Source organism: Copadichromis virginalis, linkage group LG3 (assembly GCF_057382275.1).
Source record: "Copadichromis virginalis isolate Kocher_CV1m ecotype Utaka linkage group LG3, C_Virginalis_male_GT1.1, whole genome shotgun sequence".
Classification (NCBI taxonomy): Eukaryota; Metazoa; Chordata; class Actinopteri; order Cichliformes; family Cichlidae; genus Copadichromis; species Copadichromis virginalis.
The window spans coordinates 35368167-35381903 of NC_140620.1; the positions used below are offsets into that span (position 1 = coordinate 35368167).

General features: G+C 39.8%; 1 protein-coding gene across 1 annotated transcript in view; it reads right to left on the minus strand.

The window, feature by feature from the left end:
- pea15 (proliferation and apoptosis adaptor protein 15) overlaps nt 1-12296 on the minus strand; it is a 59191-nt gene extending 46895 nt beyond the window's left edge. Inside the window, exon 1 of the mRNA XM_085450824.1 lies at nt 11894-12296. The gene's annotated coding sequence lies outside the window, so the exon portion shown is untranslated. The remainder of the gene's footprint in view (nt 1-11893) is intronic.
- Nucleotides 12297-13737: the final 1441 nt, after the last annotated feature.

Genomic DNA, 13737 nt, shown 5'->3' on the forward strand with positions numbered 1-13737 from the left:
ACAGTTAGACGCACACACACAAAGACCCATCATCATCCAACGAGCAGATGAAGAAGCACAAACACAACAGACCCCCCGACGGCCACTGCCAGCTTCTCTACGCGCCACAGGCTGACTCCTCGTCTGTTGCGAGACAAAAACAAAAACTGTCCATAAAAAAGTTAGCTGCTTGTGACACACATAAACACACAGATGAGCTCATTCAGCTAGGTTACTGTGGTTTAGGAATTGTTTTTTATTGTTATTACTTTCACTTTTACCTTAAATGATGAAATAACCGCAGGTGGGATAAAACAGTGAACCTCTTATTTGCTTTTATTGTCTGTAATATTGTAACACGCGTGTTCTAAAATCTCCTACTTCAGGGGAGTAGTTTGCCATTTTGAGAAATCCATTTATTCACTTTCTTGCCAAGTCGAGAAGACTGATATCAGTTATAAGTAGACTATATGAGGTGAATGTGAAGCTACAGCCACAACAACGTTAGCTCAGCACAAAGGCAAGCCTGTTGCCCGACCAAAATTAATATAACTGAGCTCTCATCACGTCTAATGAAACAAGCAACATGTTCTTGTTAAATACAGTACTCTGCAAAAGTCTTGAGCCAGCCCACATTTCTTTATATTTTAGGAAAATGGTGAAACAAGTACAAACATGTACAAATGACATATGAGGCAAAAACACAGTTTGTACAAATCTAATGAGCTTGAAAGTCAATAGTTGTTAGGTCAAGTTTTATTCTCCAACACAGTCTGAACTCTCTTAGGCAACTTTCTTGTCATTTCTTTAAGTAGTTTTCGGGTATAGTTCTCCAGGCTTCTTGAAGGACATGAAAAGCTCTTCTTTGGATGTTGACTGCCTTCAGATGATCCCACACTGCTTCAGTAATGTCGAGGTTCGAGCTGTGGTGAGGTCACTCCATGGCTGATGGAGTTCCACTGTGTGTTTTTCTATCTGGGAATATTTTCCCTGCATTGGAAGTGTGTTTGGGATCACTGTCACACTGAAAAATGAAGCCAATGTCAATCTGATGGTTTCCAGATGATGCTGTATGGTGGATGAAATTCTTATGGCACTTTTCTATGTTCAAATTTCCATTAATTTTGACGAGATCCTAAGCACTATTAACATCCCAACCATGACTAAGACGCCATCGTGCTTTATAGGTGGTTGTAGACACAGTTTCAAAATTGGAGTCATCACACTGTCAGACCTGTTGCACAGATGTTCAGTCCAGTTCTTGTGTAATTTGACGTTTTTCTCATTCTCAAGTACATGACTTTTAGATACTAATCATGTGCTCTTCATCTGTCTGTCACTTCTCCACTTCTCCAGTTTCTTAGTTTTTTTGTTAGTTTTTTTAAGGACACAAGGAACAAATTGTGTTTTTGTGACATGCTGCCTATAACAAAGTGCCTGAAGATATCATTTAAAAATAACTCTTGGCTAAGTTTTCTCTTATGTGTAGACACAACACTGGTTCAACCTTGAGTTGGGTGCCTTTTTTATGCTTAAATGGTTCATAGGGGAGTAGCAAGCAAACAAACTTTCAGAAAGGCTGGTCAAGAGCACTTTAAAACATTTACAAGACAGTCGGGCTGCTTCAAATAAAATGCAAAGAAGTGAGAGATGGCTCAAGACTTTTGCACAACACTATTAAAATGCATTCGACCAACAGCAGCAATCAGTTAGAAGGTTTGGAACAAGTATCTGCATGTGAGAGAGAGAAGGGTGGAAACGGGTACAACAATACAAGCTGACCTTTGACATAATATCCTGTAACACCTGAAACACACACACACACACACACACACACACACACACACACACACACACACACACACACACGGGAGAGTTGTTTTTGCTTCTCTTCCTCTCCTGCTTCAATCGAATCAAGTCTTATCAAATCCTGAGGCGTTTCATTTGGAGTCAAGCAGCAGAGGAGATTATACACACGGATGAAGAGGAATGGCTTTAATCAGTGTGTGTTTGTGCATACATGCAAAACAGAGGGATAGAGAGCATTTGTGTTTGTGCATGTGTCAGTCTGTGCTGTTGCTGTCTGTGTGACTCTGGCCCGTCTGTGTAGGCTTAGGTGTACTGTGTGTGTGTGTGTGTGTGTGTGTGTGTGTGTGTGTGTGTGTGTGTGTGTGTGTGTGTGTGCAGATCATTTTATCCATTACTGTGGCCACTGTGAAACACTGCCAGTCACACAGATTGGGCTTATGAAACACTTCCACAGCTGTGTTAAAGCAGAAAAACACCCCTGCTGTGTTTCTCCCTCTCTCCTTTAACAAATAAATAAAGCGATTAACAGAATCACTCTAGTTTAACCAACAATCATGCTGAAATCACACCATCCTGCTACCAAGCCAGCACGTTTCTGCTCCGCCCTAAAAGAGGAAAACTGCGGTGTGTTTTATTTGCATAGCTTCACTTACACAGAGGAGTGCAGAAGAACATTTTCAAAAGTAGCAGCAAGCATTACAAAGTAGCTGTGTAGGCGTCACTTGTAGCACAGCAACCAAACGACCACGCAACCAAGCAGTTGCCAGAGGGATTAAATCTGTGGTGTTTTTTTTTTCTTTAAATTTTTGGCTGCATCGAGAGCGCTTAACATGTGTGACTTTGAAACACATCACAGCACACATACAGATACACAAGGTAAATCTGTCTTTTAGTTTGAATGCATGATTAATGATGGCCAGCTGCTCGCTTCCTCTTCTTTTCCCTAATAACATATATACAGGATATCGTGCAAAATTTTAAGGTAAACATCAAAATGACAATCTGTCGAGCGCATTAACCTGCAAACACGACAGAACATTAGGATATACTGAAGGCGTGTGGGTGGCTTTGAATGACAAAACCCACGTAACCCACGCGTGATCTGCAATGTATCGAGAATTCAAGAGAGCAGGGAGTAAAAACAGACTACATCTGGTGATGTAATTGGAATGCGGACTTCCCCTTCAAGGCATCGCATTCTGTTTGCCAAAGAGTGGCGCGGACGTGCTCGGGGTAAATTTTAAACAATAAACAGTGTTTGACATTTTTTTAAATCAGCGGGGGTGGTAAACTTGGCTGTGGGTTCCGGTTTCACTCATGACCACTGCTCGGCCATGCTGGCGGTATCACTTTCTATGACCCCAATGACTGAAACAGAGACATCTGACCAAGGTTTCATACTGTTTCAGATGATGTGCAGTTATGAGTAATCTTGGGCTCAAGCATTCATGTTAATACGTCAACAACCACCATCTAAAAATTGATGCACAGCAATCACCCCCAGAATGGGAATGACTCTGTCCATCTGCAGCAACCTCGCCCAGAAGGACAATACACCTTGCCACACGACAAACTGGGTGAGCAGCATGACAAATACCTTGGGGTCCTGACCCGGCCTTCAACTTCTCCAGATCCCAGACCCAAGCATCTGTGTTATGCACCAGAAGAAGAGTGACGCATGGAGGCCCCACCCCATTCAAAGAATGGGGTGCTGCTGCAAAACAACACAATCCCAGGTCCATGCCTTGACTTGGCAGAGCTGTCACATCAAGGCATGGACTTGACTATTTCAGCACTCAACGCTCTCTCTTCTACAAGCCTCGTACATTTATATAGTGAGGCTTGTGCCTAACCTAACATTCACACACTCTGAACCATGCACATAGCATAAACTCAAGGAAACGTTAACATGAAGCCTAGACGAGATGGGAATTGATCCACCAATTTTCCAACTGGCAGATGACCTGCTCTGCCTTGAGAGCCACAGCTGCCATCCATCCAACCATCTGTTTTCTTACTCACTTATTTAGGCTTGAAGGGAGGCTGGAGCCTAACCGTTTGCAGAGAGAAAACAGTATTTGAAACAGTTTTAGGTTTTAATTATTTTTATTGGATTTTAATGTTGTGTCTGTTTTGTATGAAGATAACACGGTTACTTCAATACAGCTGAAAAGAGATTATTGGATTATTACAAATTAAAAGTTTTACCTGCAAGACTTGCAAAATGAAACATGTTGCTTCTACAAACTTGACCTAAAAACCCAACCACATTGAAAAATACAGGAGTTTGCTAGCAGAGTGCAGAATGACTCATTGGTGTTTAGGTGGTAGGCTTCATAAATCCATCCACGATAAATGGAAAGAAATAGTATTTAAGAGAATTACCCAGTTAAACATTAGTGACATAGATTCAACTTTAATTTGCAGCTGAACTTTGATACTTAACTCGTTAAAAGAAAGTAAAACGGAAAAAATCCTCAAAACTACTTGGATGTGTTTATTTGTTGCAGAAGATTAGTTTGGTTTGGGTTGCAGGCTTCCAGTGCAAATTTTGTTGCATTTTTAAAAAGAAAAAGATTATATTATTTGCTGATTGTATAGACAGAAATATTCCAATTTGGATAGAAAGTGGAATCTGCTCCTAGGGTTTAATCTGTCAGTGGACACCTAAACACAGCTCAGAAAAGTAGGCTGCAGGACGTTGCAAGCTGTAGTGCAGATTACAGGCAGTGATGTAACATGCCATAATACCAGTGACCTTCTGTAACTCATAGCTTCCTGGGGAGCCCTGTGTACACATGGTGAAAATAAATAAATCTGCAGCCGAAGGGTGAGAGGCAATGGGAAACAAAAGGCAGGGATAGTCTGACAGTGAAATATATGTTCCCCTCTGTGAACCGGGAGGCATGTCAGAGGATCTCCTGCTGCAGGAAATGATCCCTCCAGAGTGACGGCGAGGCATCTTCGCTGCGAAACACAGGTTGCTTTTCATGATACCCGAGTCTGTACTTTAAGACCACACACGTCTGTGTTTGTTTTCAGCACAATGTGAGCTTAATTACCCAGCGTAATGCGTTGACATGCACTGTTGTCAGATCAAGCCTATACAAGGTTTTTATTAAATAATGGATGTCACCTGCTGTCAGTGTCATCTGCCACTGAGAAACTGAAGGTTAGCCGAGGTTTTTATCTACTTTGTCAGAGACTTTTAATCACTTAAAAATGCAGTTCTTTAACAACTTCTAAATCTAAGCAATAATAAAATGATATAAAATTTAAAAAAAATATCTGATCGTGGAAACTTTAGTAGCAGAGAAAGCTACAATGAGATTTGAAAAAAATAAATGAAATATCCTAAAGTGTGCTCACAAACAAAAATGAAAATGTTAATAATAACTGATAATTGATACATAAGGCTACGTCACGTTCTACCTTCTTCTAATTTTTTGAAAATGTTCTCATGTTGTTGCTTCATCACGATCTCAATGGTGGATGGTAAAAGATTAAATGTCAACTTTTGCATTTTTTCTTTGTTTTTTTTTAGCAGTTTGTTTTGGTTGTAGTTCAATATCTTGGGTAAAGTATGGGGCTGCCTGCTGTACGAGTGGTTAAAGCGTAGCATTCTTCTTCAAAATGTTTGTATTTGACAGGATCTCATGGACCTATATCTTGTTAATAAATAATAATAAAATACTGAAAAGATATGAAATGTTTAAACTGAGAAAATATGTAATTACATTTTTTTTGATTGTTTTGAGTTTGATGGCAGTACCATGTCTCAAAATTTGAGATAGAACAACCAAAGGCTAGTAAAGTAAATGATAATAAAAGAAACAAGTGCAGGAACGTTTTGCTAATTATGTTAATCGGTCAGTAACATGATTGGGTATAAAAAGAGCATTTTAGAGAGGTGGAGTTTCTCAGATGAAAAAATAGGCAGATGTTCATCAATCTGCAAAAAATTTGTAATAATTCAAGAATGATGTTGCTTAATCAAACATTTTGAAGACTTGGAATATCTCATCATCGGCAGTAGATATCATGATCAAACAAAGTCAAAAATCAGTTTTGGATGCCCGTGATCATCAGGCACTCAGGAAGTATTGCAGTGAAAACAGGCATGATTCTGTTTATGACTATTAGTTAAAAGAGGATCCCAGACAGTGATAAACATGGCCCTGTCTCAACTGTTTGAAGATGTGTTAATGCCCTGAAATTGAAAATGGGCTAAAATATGCATTAAATAGTTGTAAATTTTCTCAGTTTATACATTTTCTGTTTTCTGTGGGTTCCTTTTCTGCACTGAGAGACACCAACAAAATTCTGAACAAAAATCTGAAGTTTGGCAAACTTAAGGAAACGACTGATGACTAATTAGTGATTGTTCATCAGCAGCTGAAAACACACGATTCGAGTGTGACGAACCACAGAGCTGAAATAAACCTGATCTAAAGGAACTGCAGGTGGACATCTAATTAAATCAGTGCACTCTGTTTTTATTTACATATTAGAGCATCTCCCAACTTTTTTTCAGAACTGGCAGTTAACATTTCTTCGCTCTCGCACTGCAGGCTTACTTGTTGTTCCTAGAGTATTTAAAAGTAGAATGGGAGGCAGAGCCTTCAGTTTTCAGGCCCCTCTTCTGTGGAACCAACTCCCAGATTGGATTCGGGAGACAGACACTATCTCTACTTTTAAGATTAGGCTTAAAACCTTCATTTTTGCTAAAGTATAGTTAGGGGTGGATCAGGTGACCCTGAATCCTCCCTTAGTTATGCTGCAACAGGCATAGGCTGCTGGGGGATTCCCATGATGCATTGAGTCTTTCTTCTTCAGTCACCTTTCTCACTCAGCATGTGTTAATAGACCTCTCTGCACTGAATCATACTAGTTATAAACAGAGATGGTAGTAACGCGTTACTTGTAACGCATTACTGTAATCCGATTACTTTTTTCAAGTAACGAGTAAAGTAAGGGATTACTATTGCAAAAACGGTAATTAGATTACTGTTACTTACCTGTAGGAACGCTGCGTTACTGTGTTACTAAAACCGTGATTTTTTTGCGAGAATGTCTCATGACAGTGACGTAAGCAAGTGCGACGTTCGTGGCGACAGCTGTGTGCAGATCAACAATGGTTAATATATCGAGTGCGGGAGAGAGTATGAGCGTGCAGCGTTTAAAGCGTGGAAGTACTGACCTTACTTTGAGTTTGATTCCATAAAAAGTGACAAAAACATTAGTGTCCGTTGTGTGTGGGAAGAAAACTTATTTTTACAGCGAAAAAAAACCCTAAACTTCCAAGAAAGCACCGAGTGCGCAACGACGTAATGGGAAATTCACAGAGAAACTCGCGGATTCTTCCACTGACCGCGGCACACCTGCACCACCTGCACCAGGGTAAACCTCCGCCTACCCCCACTCCTGCTTTACAGGTGAAAATAGAGCAACAGGACCGCTGAGTCTTTGACTTTATTTATTTTCTGCTGTGTTTTACTTGCATCTATTTGAAAGAGTGAGTGTAAACACAAAAAATATTTTATTTTATGTGCTGGAATGTGTAGAAAATAGGTTTCAATGTTAACCCTTTAAGACCTACCATAGAACCAAGTCCGCCAGAGCTTATATTATATTTTTACATGCTGTGGAGCCATTTTTGGGAGCATTTCAAGTTGCTATACATCAATACAACCATTACAGCCTAAATTTTAATAATATGCATGCATAAAGTGCATAGTAATTACATAAATTGCAAAAAAGTGCAATAAACTACAAAAAAATTGAAAATCGTTTTTGCTTTTTTAACATATATTTGTAGTTAGAGAAATTTAAGAGGTTTATCCCTCAAAACTGTAAATACAAAAAAGTTGCTCAAAATAGTTTCCCACCACAGGAAATTTATTTTGAGTGTCTTCATAGTTTTATTTTTGAAATACACCAATTTTTATACACTGCAGGAAAAACGAAAATAAATATTATACTGCAAATTTGCAAAAAAGCAGCATATGCATCAAAATAAACTATTTCCAGCAGTGCAATATGAGTCCTAAGCATCCCAGAAACGACACAGAAAGTCATAAAGTCAAAGATAACTTTTAAAAAGACCAGTATAGGCCCTGAGGCCCTGATGGTAAAAAAGACTACATTTCCACGAAAATGACGTCACTTCCGGTTTCGGGCAGGTAATGGCGGAAATGCAAAAGTTTGCGCTGACATCTATTCCAACGTAGGAAGTGTTATGAACAGCTGATCGGATCGGCAAAGCGTGTTTCTGGAATATTATGTTTTTGTTCCTGCAAGCGCTTTTTATGCAGTTTTTGCAAAGCTTTATGTGGAAGGAAACCGTGACCTAGGACAAGCTGATGGCATAAGATGTAAGTACAACTCCTCCGGTTTCATATGCAAAAAAAATTTTTGCGCTAGCTTACATGGTTGCAGTGCTACCGGGATTTAAAAATAGTTACACAAAACAGAGCGTGCCCGCTCCGATCGGCTCTAAAGGGTTAAACTAATTTCTTCCAGTGAGAGAATGTTGCATATAATTAAATTTTTGCTTGATGCATAAAGTTAAAAGATTAAAACTAACAAAACAAGTTTTAAAAAGAGACTTTTCCATTTGATTACATTTTGTATGATGGATTATGCAGAAAAAGTAGAATTGGGCTGAAAGATCTATCGCTTTATTACCTATTCGGGTTGTAAATCGTGTTTTTAAAAAGTAACTAAGTAACTAAGTAATTAATTACTTTTAAAAATAAGTAATCAGTAAAGTAACGGGATTACTTTTGGGGGAAGTAATCAGTAATTAGTTACTGATTTCTTTTTTCAAGTAACTTGACCAACACTGGTTATAAATCTCTGGCTCTTTTCCACAGCATGTCTTTTATCCTGTCTTCCTTCTCTTTCTCCAACAGGTCGCAGCAGATGGTTCTGCTGGAGGTTTCTTCCTGTTAAAAGGGAGTTTTTCCTTACCACTGTCGCCAAAGTGCTTGCTCTTAGGGGTCATGTGATTGTTGGGTTTTTCGCTGTATGTATTATCGTAGGGTCTACCTTACAATATAAATAGCCTTTAGGTGACTGTAGTTGTGATTTGGCGCTATATAAATTAAATTAAATTGAATTGAATTGAATTGAATTGAATTGAATTGAACTGAATTGAACTGAATTGAATAGAATTGAATTGAACATGGATCTTTTTATTAATGTTTGTTGCTATGAGATAAAGCCAAGTTTACTTCTGCAAGAGAATGTGAGGAGGAAATGCACTGCACTTTGTGGTGTCTCATACCAAATGAAACTAAAAGCGGGGACAGAGGAAATGGATCGGATGTTAGTGAGTCCAGATTTGTCTCAGCAAAGTTTCAATTCCTCATTTCCTGTGGTTTGAGACATACCCATACTCAACGCTGGGCTTTCATATAGCCTAAAATGGAGTGCACATTTGGCTTTCGACTTGTAGTGAAGCAATGTTCTACCAAAAATAACAGGTCCTTTTAACACTTTGGCTGTTAGGCTGTGAGCTGTTGCACAAATGGGTTTGTTAGATTTCTATTGTCTGTAATGTGCGACAACCAACAGCTTGTTGAAAAGGAAATTGCGAAAGTGCATGGAAAAAATAAACAAAATCAAAGAGCATATTGTGCCTTTGGTGTTGATTATTTCAAGCGCCAGTTTAACACCGCTTTTCCCAAATACTGTATTTGTCTCGGTGCCTGCAAACAATCGACCACAAACATTCCCCTGTCGGCGGCAGGAGGAAATCCGAAACCACAAACAGACGCACACACACACATATATAGGAAGTGAACCTGAGAGAGGAAGCACATTTCTGCTGTCCCACTTATTTCTTTTCTCTGTGTGCACAACGACAGATCGATGTATACATGTATAAAAAAAGAGAGGAGACCGGCTCCCAAAAAGCCTAGTCAAGGCTCATACACACAGGCCTCTATTTGTATAACTGTGAGGACCCTTAAGCTCTGTTCATAACCTAAAATTAAGCTTTACCCTCAGGCAAAGTTAAAAAAAAAAAGTCCTCACAAAGATGTATTATAAGTCCACAGGAATGTTCGACAGCTTGCAAAGATTGGACAGTGTTCAGGGATAAAAATGAGTGGAATGTGACCTAACAGGAAATGGACTGACAGCTGTCACACTGTGCATCTGTTACACGCTAAAGTGCAATGTGCTGTATGAGTGTGGCAGATGGGGTCAGAATGAATGGGAATATGCAGTAATTAATGACAAATAGCTAAAATTAGAGCAGAAGCTACATGTCAACAAAGTTAATCAGGATCTACTTGGCTAATTGTTCATGTCATTTTTTAATAAATATGCTAAATACTGTGCCAGCATCTTTACCGTGATGCGTTTCTAACTTTTGACCATAAAAAAATGACTGCTTGAGTTTATGCTAGCAAGCAACGCGACCAATGTCGGGCTTAAGAAGTGGCAAAGGGAAACATAAAATGGGTTTAATTTACATACAGCAATAAATGTTTTAGCTTAAAACAGACTTAAAAGTAAACTGGGAGAACAACTGATGGTAAAATGGCATTAAACCGCAAAAATTGCCTTGTTCTTTTTTACTTTTTTTGTATCTCTTTATAGTTCTAATTAATCTTTTTGGCTGTTTTTACATATGTCAAACCTCTATCAAAAACAAAACACATTAGTTAAGGCCTGTAGCTAATAATGGTCCCATTATACCTGCCGTTCTTTCCTCTTATGCCAGCACTGATGTAAAGGTTTTATCTGAGTGGAGACAACTTGATAGTTTTATCCCATCGTTCAGAAGAATATTGAAAAAAAGCACTCGCTTCCTCAGCACTAAACAGGACAGAGCTGTGCAGACGTCACTTTTGACACAAGAAAAACATAATCAATGCATCGGTAAAATGGGCCAGCTATAGATTTAAGAACATATTAGAAATTACACATTATGTATTATAAATGTATAAATAACATTATGAATTTAAAAACAATAGTTTAAATTTTGTCACTGGAGCTTTTTGTTTGTGTGAAGTCTTTTACAGTTAAGTAGAAACTGTTGCAAACATTCAAAGAAAAATGCTGGTGTGACATGTGCAAGCCACCTATAGAAAACAGTCGTGTCAGGAAAGGCATCTGGCTAAAAATCTGCCAAATCAAACATGATCCCTTATTCACAAGTTCACAGGGGAATAAGAAGAGTAGCTTAGTCGAGATAAGTCTGTTACAGTTGGGGAAGAAGACTTCCGCTCACCCCCACCCATGTGCACGCACAAAGTGTTGGCCATCCACCCAAATTCATTCATAAAAGACCCACCCCTTCCCCATCCGCTCACACACACTCTCAGCCATCCGGGACAGTCACAGGTGGTCACCAGTGCTTTATCATCTGCTCCTCTGGTTTAGAGCCAGAATATTCCAGATCATGTGATCCTCATGAATACAGATCTACTAAACCAACACCACAGACTTTTATCACACAGTATAGCTGGGATTCAGTGGGAGAGTGCACTGTAATCGTCCAGCCTATACAAGGAAAACTGTGGGGATATTCAGCAGGGGTGTAATGAAAAGGACACTAGATACATGAATAGCCTGCCCACAGCCACACTCAATCCAATTAGTTTAATCAATGGTGTATTCAGTGCACTCTTGAGAATGAAACATCCATCCATTTGCCATTTAAAAGTCCATGAATGAGTAAAGGACATACACTTATTTCAATTTTAGCTTCTTAAAAGTGTTTATTTTATTGTTAAGAAACAACTGTGACGAACGCCCCGTGGAATCACTTAACTGACCAATGTTGTATGTCCTCCTCACAGGGGTCTCAGGTTTATTTTATAGTTCACAAAAAACAACTCTCATTGACAGCAGGCTGTGAAGTAGGCGAGTCTCCGACACAGCCTCCATGTAACGGTATGCAATGACAGAAATGAGCCGTGTCCATGAATGGAGAGCGGGATGACGGTCAAATGAATGAAGTACACTCTGGGGGAAATGGGTCTTAAAGCAACAATCCCCCACGGGCGTGTGAGAAAAAGCATGATTTTTTTTTTTTAAAAAAGAAAAAAGATGGAGACAGGAAGGGAGAGTTAGAAAGAGATGTACTCACCCCGAGGAGCAAAAATGAGTCAGCTACAGGCAGGGAGAGAGACACAGAGATGGAAGTGATGCGTGAGTCTGCGGGACGATTTCCTCTAAAACGCTAAAACTCGTAGAAAGCAGCCCGACAGAGGCGGCAGACGTGGTGCAAGGAGGGAGGAAAAAAGTCCACCTGGTCAGTCCCGCTTGGTTTCGGTTCACTTTTGTGGTTTTAAGGCGCTCAGTGATGAACTTGAGTGTGATTCATCAGCGTGGCAAAACGCGGCAGCGGTGCCTGGGTTAGACGAACTGTCAGCACGAGTTTGGGGTGTATGATGCTCGTGAGGTGTCACTATGTCCGCTTGCTTCGCTATCCGCCTCTGAAACTGGCTGCTCTAACGTGGAAACGCCTTTTGTCTCTCTCTCTGCGCCCTCCTCTCTCTCTCTCGGTCACGGTTAAGCACGCTGTCTGATTCGCCCTGAGATCGTCTGTTGAAAACAACGCCTCACTCTGTCAATAACACGACGCTATATATGGCAGTAATAATACTAATGCTAATACTAGTACTACTACTACTACTAGTAATAATAATAATTCGATTTTTGAAGGGACTTCAGGGGGCTGTGAAGCTTGACAGTGTGTTCCCTGTAACACACTGTCATCTTATCTTCTTAATGTCTCTTCATTTCCTTTCAATTAATGCTTTTGGGGATAAATAAGGGACATCTTTAGCTTGCATTTCTTCAGAGCTTCTGGATAGCACTGATTCAGGCATTCCCTCGATGTCAATTTGTTCGCCATTTGCACAAATTTCAAGTATCCGATGTGTGAATGCTGCTTTATCCTTGGCTCAGCACTCTCGTTTAGGGCACTTATCCAGGACCCTAGCTGAGATGTGATGTTCATATGGACAGGCTAACCACTGAAGTCACATTAACACCACTTTAGATTTACCAGCTAACCTGACAAGAGTCTTTGGACAGCTTCAAACCTGGGAGCTTCTTGCTGTCATGTGACTATTGTGCTAAGCTGTTTTATTGGTTTAGCTTTCTTTTATTGGCTTAGTCATGTAATCAATCTAAAAACACCATTAATGACCCTCAAGCTTCACAGTAGTGATCACTAGTCTCTAATCTTCTTTCCATCCAAATATTTTATGTGTTTTACCTTCTCCTACTTAGCCCATGGTAATATGGACTGTTAAATGTTTAGCACTCACTTAGTCCTCAAAGCACTTTGACACTGCAAGATGAATCCACAGACACGTGCTCAAACCCACACAGATGCATCACTGGGTAACTTGGGGCATTTCTTCAATTGATCTCTTATTAAAATAGGGCCTTTTTGGAGTATAACCCAGAGAAATATTTGTTATACATGTGGGGTTAATTTAAAGTTAAAGAAACAAACAACCAGCAGGAATAACACGACGAGCACACATTCGTGTTCTCTTTAGTTCTCGGTAAAAGGAGCAGAGTGGGAGCTCCTTCCCATTCGCCATTTTCCCTCTGATTCCACACATACTCTCTCAATTCCACACACACATTTTTCGAAGCTGATGTCACTGAGCCGCTATCCGGTCTGCAAATCCCTCCTCCTGTTCCTTTCTCTCTGTCACAAACATCCCCCCCCAGCTTCAACTCCATTCTTTTAAAAGTGACAGCGAGCCAACAGAAATTGTGCTTCTGGGTGCTGATCTCTCAAATGAAGTTAAAGCATTCATTAGTTTCTCCCCTCTGGCCTCCGAAAGAAAGGTTTCCCCCTTAGTACAGTGAAAAAGGACACAAGTGGGAAAACAGCTGCAATTATAGAGTTTATGTCTGTATTTCAGATATTTCTGTCACAAAATTGCTTTAAAAACGACCGATGTCTGT